Genomic DNA, 9792 nt, shown 5'->3' with positions numbered 1-9792 from the left:
GCACCCTTTTTAATTTGTGTTACTTTTGTGTAGATAAATAAGTCCCTTTATACTTAGAACTTTGAGGAGTATACTTTTGGGTCAGCTTGAGAGAGTTTTGCACACACACTTATAATTTCTTGTTTGTTGTCCTTTTTATTAAAGTTTTTAGCTAGAGCATTGATTTTTCGATTTAATGTTTAGAGTTTCCCCTACGCGTAGAATGCTCTCTGGCATGCTTTTCTGTGAACATAAGGCCAAGCACTTCCAATATTTCCTTCATCTATTATTCAATGTTTTAATTTTTGCTTGAAGACAAACAAAAGCTTAAGTGTGGGGGAGTTTGATAAGTGCTTGTGTGATAAGAATGCGGAGTGTTCTTTCCTTATTGTGAGACATTACTATTATATGGTTTTAGTGCTATACTTGCATTTACTGTTTACTTTCATGCATATAGTGTTGCGCGGTCGAATGTAAAGAGAAAAGCCAATGTAGAGGAGTGAACGACCATTTGCAGTGAAATCTTGAGAAGGGTAAGTCACATAAGTCGTGGGTTCAAGATGCTAGAATGTGTGCCAACCTCCATGTAATCAATCTAGTACGAATGGTTTGAGGCGCAAAGGTACATTCGAGTATCCCGACTATGCATTGATAGCAAGATCTTCTACCAATGAGGCTGTTATTAAAAAGCAAAGCGATCTACGACGTAACGTGTGCCGTTGACATTACCTGGATAAAACATGGATTTGTTAGTATTTCGAGCTGTATTGAGAGTTGTAGGTCAGTAGATTATTGTAGCAGTGTCTATAGTAGAAGAGAATTCCAAAAGAATCCAAAAGTGGGCGTGGAAATTATCCACGTCGGCAGAAATTCCACAGTCCCATGTGGCAAATTCAGTATGTGGAGGCCCTCGATTCCAGCCCTATTTAATCCGTGATTCAGCCCTGATTTTAGCATTCTTTTATCCATTCTTTTCCCAAAACTTGAGAGGGGCTGCAGGTTAGCTGAGATGTTTGTGGCAGGGTTTTTGGAGAGGTTTTTGGCTTTGAGCATCGGTGCCTCCACTTGGAAGAAGGTTATTGGGAGAGCTACTCCAGCTAATATGGCGCAGGTGTGTCCTGAGGCGACAAGGGGACCTTTAGAGAAGAGGCTTCCACAAGACCATCATCACGACTATCAAGGGATTTTCTGTGGATTACTTGTTTCTACATCTGACTTCATTGTTGATTGTAACTTGCTCCATGGAGAGCTAAACTGCCTAGTGGATACATGGATTTGTGAACCCTAGGATGTATTTCTCTATACCCAAAACGGCTAGTATACTTGCCTTTCTCGATCCCGAATCTTGGTCAAGACCCATATTCATAACCAACTCGTGATGTACTCGACCTAGAAGACCACTCCCAATCTAGCTATATCGCACTTTTGATGTCGATATACTCCGTAATGATGTGTCCCAAATAGATCGGTGTGTGTTGAACCATCGAATATGGTATAAGAACTCCCCGCCTAACTCACGACTACGGTCTGCCACCACAGACGTTTATCGACCTACTTATAACAAGATGCAAAGATCGATGACGAGTTGGGAAAAAGCATAGCCTGGACACCCTTTTTGGCTCATACTAGCATTATCCGCATAACACTCCATACGCCTTCACGGAGTAAAAGCACAATGACAACTGACAATGAAATCAGTTACTCCTCACTACCATGAACGCCTCCTCACTAACTATAGCTCGATCAAACTGGTTGCCTCATGCTATAGCGATCTCTAGCGCCCGAATCAGATGAAGCACGGTTATCGTCTAAAACTATCATACGCACGATCAAACTCAAATGAGGGATAATCGATAAGTGCTTTTACGAGTAAGAATACGAAGTGTTCTTTCCTTGTGTCGAGAGTATCACTTTTCTCGGCTTTAACACTAATTTGTGTGTATTTATGTTACTTGCAAGAGTAGGGTTGTGATACTGGATTATAAGAGAAAGAGTCAATGTGGCCGAATGCACCAATTTGGAAGAAAATCTGCTAAGGTTTCAAAATGCTAAGACATAGGTCGGGTTCGAGAATGTTTTGGAATGCGGCCAACCTCCCCGTATTCGAAGTTAGCATAACTATTTGTAGGGGGCACAAGGGCGCCACATTCAAGCATTTTGACTGTGCATATAGAACAAGATCTCCACCAACATGTCCGCTATTGAAGAAGCTAAAGTCCATGAGCGAAATGTGTGGCCAGCTATGCATCGATGAAAGCATGGATTCGGGAGTATTTTCGGCAAGATCTGTGTAGTAGGGTACTATAACAAAACTATAGCAAGAATACTGTACCAGCACTGTTTATAGCCGGCTAGAAAATAGGAAAAGCAGATCCACATGGGCATGGGAAATTCCACATGCCCATTTGATCCACGTAGGGTGCTTTCACGGCCGTGTGGATTCCCTCGCATTCTAGCCCTTAAAAGCCGATCCCTAGTTCAACATTCTTTTCTCCATCTTTTCCCCAACTTGAGAGAGGGCGGTGGCTAGGGTTTTGAGAGGTATCTGGCTAGAGCTTTGATGAGGTCTCTATGGCTCGACATAGCGCCATTTGTAAGAAGGTTAGTGGGAGAGCTCACAAGACCCCATCTCGAGCGAGGTGTATCCTAGGATCGACAAAAGATCTTATGCGACAAGTAGAGGACTCTCCACAAGACCATCATACCTCTGACTAATCTAGGAGGATTTTCAATAAAACCTAGAGCTTTTGTTTTGTAGCATTCAATTTCATTAATTGTATCTAGATCCATGGAGAGCTAAACCCCTAGTGGGTACTTGGGCATACTAAGAACCCTAGGATGTATTCGCTTTTATTGAACCTCTTTATTATGCTTTTCAATTAATTGATGTTTATTGTGAGTTCCAATCTTTGAGACTTGATTGCATGAATGCTCCTTAGAGTGACATCTAGGGGTTGAGAGTTCTTCTTGGGAACTCGTTGTGAGTGAGTGATACGCCATGAGAGTTAAACAAAGCTAGATCGAGAGGGTTCGAGAGGGGTGAGTCGAGAGGTGCAGCGGAGCGCCCCTTTCCTCCTCCGCTATGATCTATCCTACATCCATGTTCCAAGAGTTCTTTGCGGCCATAGTAGAGTGAATGGGCTAAGGGATGACCTTCCGCTGGGGATTAGTTGTGAGTGCAATGGAGTGAAGCATTGAAGTGATTTTTGCATCTAGGGCTTAATTTTGGCTAAGGATCTTTCACCTGGACCAAAGGGTTAGGTGTGTAGCATAGGAATAGGGTTTATCACTTGGAATCCCTAGATCGATTGCAATTCTGTATGCGATTGTGAGGTTGAGAGGTTATTCAATCTTTCCTCTAGGACATGTATAGAGTTAGGCATGGTTGACCTTTTAGATTTGGGATCATGTAATTAAGGATGTCCATGACTCATCGTTGCATCAAATTAGGAAGTATGATAGAGGTTCTTGCACTTGAACCGATTATCGTAGGCATATTAATATCCGCACACTATCTTTATCGATTGCCTTACCTTCTCCTTTTACTCGTGACATCTATCTTCGTTGCTTTTTATTTTCATTATTTCATATTTTGTCACACTTATCACTATTCATCTTCCACATTAGTTAAGAAACAACTCAAGTGTCTTTATTTCCTACCTCTATGGATACGATAACCCTCATCTCGATTATTACTCTGACACCCGTGCACTTGCGGGTTTACATGCATATTTGACGTGTCAATAACACATCAAGTGTAGTGTCACGGGATACGCGGGATCTCGATTGTCAATAATCGTCCCCCAACCTCTGACCGACACCAACTCCTCCACATCATCCGCTAACTCTCCTCCCTACTGTATATCTTGCAATATGCTTGTGTCCAAGAATCGAGTCAGTCCGAATGTAAGTCTCGACAAATGCATGAAACGAGCCTGATGCTAGGGGATAGTGAATCTCATGCTCTTGGACTCAAGAGATGACTCATCGGAAATTTATCCGCTTTGCTCTTTGACCGAGGTGCCACAGATTTGCAAAATTTGAAAGAAAATCGATCAAATAAGCTAAATAGTAGTGCTGCGTAAATCTAAGCTGGTGCGGTGGAATTTCCACATTTCGGTGTGGATCCACGGGGCTTGAAAAACGCATGGCCGCATTTCAAAATCCAACAATACACTCGTTTAATTATGTCTAACTTCATTCTAAACACCATAACTATTCTGAATTGTAGAAATAAAGCAACATTAACTAGTTTTCATCTGGGATTAAAAATCAAGAATTGACTGAACAAAACAAAGAGATAGGGCTTACTCGATGAGTTGAAATGACATGGATCTGCTTTCGAAAACCAAGTGAAAAATATCTCCAAAAATGGCTGTAACGAAGTCGCGAAGAAGTGTAAATGTGCTCCTGCCGATCAGAGAGTGTAGGGAATGAAACCCAGAAATGACGATCATATAAAAGGACTCGTGCCTAGTGGTGTTCTACACATCCACATGGGCATGCGAAAATTACCCACGCCCGTGGGCCTCCACAGGAGAACTTCACAGGGTGATGCACGCCCTCAGACTCTCGTGAAAACACATTGTCTCGAATGCAACCTCACGGGCTTGCGAGAAAATACCCACGCCCATGTGCCCGACCCACAAGGGCAGTCACACGCCCTTTGTGGCTTCTCGGTCCAACCGAGAGAATCATCTAAGTATTTCGCATGTTTGAGAAGAAATTACGCACGGCCGTAGACATTCACAGGCCCAACTCACAGTGGCGAACGCACGCCCCTGTGTCTTCTCGGGATGGAGAGAGCTTTTCTGCAAAGATCCGCGCGGGTGTGCAGAAAATCCCAACGCCCGTAGCGCTTGTCACGCAGTTCGCGAACGAGTCCACGCCCCTTATGTCCGCCGTGATAATTTGCTAAGTCCGTGCAGGAAAATGCATGCCTCGCGGAAATTACCCACGGGCTTGCGAAAATGACAAGGTCACTCACAGGGGCTTGTCGACGCTCGTGTGTCTTCTCTGGATGAGCTTGCAGTACAAATCCACGGGCGTGAGAAAATTTCACACGCCTGTGCGTTTTATCTGATGCCTTAAAAACTTTACAAGCTCTACAGAAAATTCCTGAACATGTTTACATACTCAAAGCATGCCCTATTATGCAAACTATCTCAAGTGACCAAAACTTCGCCAAATCCACATGAAACCACACGATGACATTAAAAAAACCCACAATAAAAACAGAAAAAGCATCTAAAAATCAAGACACCAACACTCAACACTTTATTCATGCATACACTAAACTACTCAACTAAGAAAACAGTAAACACTTGAGTTACCTCCCAAGAAGTGCTTGTTTAACGTCACTAAGCTTGGTGTACCTTGTCTTACCTCACGCGGGTTTATAGATGAAGGTTGCCCTCTTACCCATAACTTAAAAAGCATGATGAGCAAAAGTCTCTTGAAGGTAGAGGGATGAATTATCGGGCTTGGGACCACCTAGCAAAGGTTCATCCAATTTGTTCGGGTTCATGACCATCTCTAACTGACCTTGGAGTGTTTCTGTGGTGTCTATTAGCCCTCTTTTATCTTCGGAGCACCTTCTTCATGATCCCTATAGTAGATGGTACTTTTTCTGTTGGACCAAGTATCATTACTTCTTCATTGTCCACCTCTCGGTCGAACAAACCCTCGTATGGATCCGGGGTTGAACATTTCCCCGCTTGTATTCGTCAATAATCTCTATCGATGAGTGTTTTAGAAAAATACAAAAGTATCATCAGAATCTAGAGAATGCCGCATGGCCTCGGCGAGGCGGTATGTGAGCTTATCATCTCCAACCCTTAGTGTCAGCTCCTCGCCGTCCATGTCAATTAATGCCTTAGAAGTACACAAGAACGGCCTCCCAAATATCAAAGGTACATCCGCATCCTCATCGACATTCAACACTACAAAGTCAACTAGAAAAATGTACTTATCCATCTTGACAAGCACGTCTTCAATGATGGCCCTCGGATGTCTCACCGTTCGGTTCACCAATTGCAAAGTCATCCGGGTGGGCCTAAGCTCTCCAAAGCCTAGCTTCTGAAATAAGGTGTATGGCATGATGCTGATAGTGGTCCTTAAGTCGGCCAATGCCATTTCTTCACCCAAATTGCCAATGTTACACGGAATGATGAAGCTTACCTGGTCTTTTTTCTTGTTCGGCATATTCTTTTACAACACTGCCTAGTAAGAAACATCTAAGATCACTGAAGCACTCTCCTCCAACTTCCTTTTGTTAGTCAACAAGTCCTTCAAGAATTTTGCGTACTTAGGCATTTGAGCCAATGCCTCAACAAAAGTAATATTGATTTGGAGTTGCTTGAACAAACTCAGGAACTTCTTATATTGTTCATCCCCTAGGTTATTCTTCAGTCTAGAGGGATAAGGGATTCTTGACTTGAAAGGTGGGGGTGCCACCTCCTTCTCTTTGCATGTTCCCTCCTCGACCTATATGACCTTGGGTGCATGTTCATTGGGGTTCTCACTTGGAAGCCTACCTTCAATCTCACGACCACATCTCAAAGTGATCACCTTCTCATATTCTCTAGGATTTGTCTCGGTATTACTCGGCAAGCTTCCTTGTGGTCTCTCCGATAGAGACTTTGCAATTTGTCCCACTTGATTTTCAAGACTGTGCAAAGAAGCGGTATGGTTGCGAAGTGTAGCCTCAACTGATTGAAACCTTGTATCCGATAATTGCACAAACCTCATCAAGGCCTTCTCCAAATCAGTCATTCGGGTCTCCAAACCTGAAACTCGGTTCTCCATGTTTGGGGCTTGTTGTTGTTGGAAACCCGGTGGTACCATTTCCTTTTGTGGACCTTGGTTGCTCCACGAGAAATTGGAATGACTCTTCCAACCCGGATTGTAGGTGTTGCTATATGGATTTCCTTGGTTCCTCATTGCATTACCCACAAAATCAACCTTCTCAACGGAAGATGCATCACCAATGGAAGTCAGGCAATCGAAGGAAGCATGTCCTCCACCACACCTAGAGCAAGTAGTCATGGCCGCCACTCTATTCGAAGTTAGAAGATCTAATTTCCTTGGTTCCCATGCATTCCACTGATAACTCTTCATGGCCATGTCTTCCACTAACTATCGGGTCTCTTCCGGTGGTTTACTCTCCATTGTACCTCCTACAGCGGCATCTAACAATTGCATTGTACTTGGATTCAACCCATTGTATAAAGTCTGAATAATCATCCACTCGGGAAATCCATGCTGTGGGGACCTCCGCAGAAGATCCTTGAAGCGCTCCTATGTCTCAAACAATGAATCCAACTCCATCTGTACAAACGATGAAATTTCATTGCGAAGCTTGGCAGACTTCCCCAGAGGAAAGTATCTAGCAAGAAAAGCTTCGACCATCTTATTCCACGTCGTGATGGATGGCTTGGGCAAAGAATGTAGCCACTGCTTGGCTCTTTCCTTGAGAGAGAATGGGAAAGCCTTCAATCTGATAGCATCATCCGATACACCATTAATCTTTAGCATATCACAACCTTTGAAGAAGTTTTCTATATGGTTGTTTGGATCCTCATCGGCTAAACCATTAAACTGCGCTATTACTGAATCATTTGGAAGAATGTCGGCTTTAGCTTGAAGTTTAGAGCTGTAATCGGGGGTCACACAATACTCGATTGTGTGCCCAAAACTAAGGGTCTAGCATAATCAGAAAGTGTCCTCTGTTGCTCATTCTGTTCTGCCATATTATCTAACCCTTCCACTTTTATCTCAGCTTGATTAGACGGTTCTTGTATAGGATCCTTTCCCCTACTTCTGAGTGTACGTTAAAGTTCAGGATCTCTTTCAATCAAAATAGAAGGGTTCCCTCGAGTCATAACCTGGAGCTGCACCAAAAGAAAGAAAACAAAATTAGAACGATGATAGAAAAGAAGATGTGAAATAGAATGAATAAATGAATAGCTAAGAAAACAAAGTACAAATATCTCTAAACGCCTACTCCCCGGCAACGGTGCCAAAAACTTGACACCGCCTGTGCGTATGTCCTACAAGTGCACGGGTTTGTCAAAATAATAAATCCGAAATGAGTGGGTATCATATCCACAGAGAGTAGGGAATAAAAACACTTAAATTGTTTCTTAACTAAATGAAAAGTGAATAGTGATTTGTGTGACAAAATGTGATGAACAAAAGTAAAAGAAACAAGAGAAAGAGTGCAAGTAAAGGGGAGGTAAGGCAATCGATATAAGTGGGGTGCCGGATATTGTTCTGCCTAGGATAATCATTTCAAGTGCAAAAATCCTCTACTATGCTTTGTAACTAATGCATCAATGGGTCATGGAGATCCTTAAATACATGGTCCCAAATCTAATTTCAACCATGCCTAACTCTATACATATGCCAGAGTAGAAATTGAATAACCTCTCAACCTCGCACTCATATAGAATCGCAATGAGTTCTAGGGATTCCATGTGATAAATCCTCTTCCTAGATGTAGACCTAACAATTTGCTCCAGGTGGAAAGTCCCTAGCCACAATTAAGCCCTAGGTGCTAAAATCACTTCAACGCTTCACTCCACCGCCATCGCAACTAAGCCCCGAGTGAAGGTCATCCCTTAGCCCATTCACTCTACTATGACCGAAAAGAGCTCGAGGAAATGGAGATAGAATAAATCACACCGGAGGAGAAAGGGGATGCTCCACTATCTCTCTACTCACCATCTCAACCCTCTCCAATCTAGCTTTGTCTAACTCTCGTGGCGTGTCACTCACTCACAAGAGTTACTAACAAGAACTCTCAACCCTAGTGTCACTCTAAGGGAGTATTCACACAATCAAGCATACAAGATTGGAACTCAAATAAAACATCAATTAATTGAAAGCATAATAAAAAAAGGTTCAATGAAACGAATATCCAAGTACCCACTAGGGGGTTTAACTCTCCATTGAGCTAATTACAATCAATGATATCAAATGTAAAAGGAAAGAATCCATAGAAAACCCCTTCAATAGTCATGGCGATGGTCTTGTGGAGAGTCTTCTACTCGTCTAAGGGTCCCTTTGTTTAGCCTAGGATACACCTCGCCGGATCGGTGCCTACGAAAGCTCTCCCACTAACCTTTTTCCAAACAGATCATGATGTAAGAGTTATAGAACCTCTCCAAATCCCTAGCCAATACCTCTCAAAACCCTAACCGCAGCCCTATCTTAAGTTGGGGAAAAGATGAAGAAAAGAATCCTCTAATCATGCCTGAAATCAGCCTTAAATAGGGCAGGAATCGGGAATCCACACGCCCATGTTGGCGCCCCTGTCGATTTTTCGCACGGGCGTGTGGAATTTTCACACCCCCATGTGGATTCTCTATTTTACTACTTCTTCGGTCGGTTATGAATAGTACCGCTACAAATGATTCTTTATAGTACACTGCAGCACAGATCACCGAAAACACTCCCCAAATCCATGCTTTCATCGAGGTAACATAAACGGGTACACGTTTACGTGGTGGATTGCTTTGCTTCTTCGATAAATGGACACATTGGTGGAGATCTTGTTATACATGCACAAGCCGAAATGCTTGAATGTGACTGTCCTTGTGCCCCTATAAATCGATTTGCTAACTTGAATACATGGAGGTTGGCACACATTCTCGCATCTTGAACCTAACTTATGTTTTCATGTTTGAACCTTCTCAAGATTTCCTCTAAATGGTGCATTCACGATCTACATTGGCTTTTTCTCTAACATTTGGCTTCACAACACTATATGCATGATAGTAACATAAATGCACACATATTAGCGTTAAAACC

General features: G+C 42.8%; 1 non-coding gene across 1 annotated transcript; it reads left to right on the top strand.

Moving 5' to 3' along the window:
* The first annotated feature begins 7234 nt into the window (after positions 1-7234).
* Positions 7235-7341, top strand: LOC120268350. The gene has a single exon (XR_005538913.1). It is a non-coding gene; the product is annotated as a small nucleolar RNA R71 (small nucleolar RNA).
* The last annotated feature ends 2451 nt before the right edge of the window (positions 7342-9792 follow it).

The sequence above is a fragment of the Dioscorea cayenensis genome, chromosome 1, assembly GCF_009730915.1.
Source record: "Dioscorea cayenensis subsp. rotundata cultivar TDr96_F1 chromosome 1, TDr96_F1_v2_PseudoChromosome.rev07_lg8_w22 25.fasta, whole genome shotgun sequence".
NCBI classification, from domain to species: Eukaryota; Viridiplantae; Streptophyta; class Magnoliopsida; order Dioscoreales; family Dioscoreaceae; genus Dioscorea; species Dioscorea cayenensis.
Note: the sequence above shows the minus strand (reverse complement) of the source record. Positions and strands in the feature narration are given on the sequence as shown.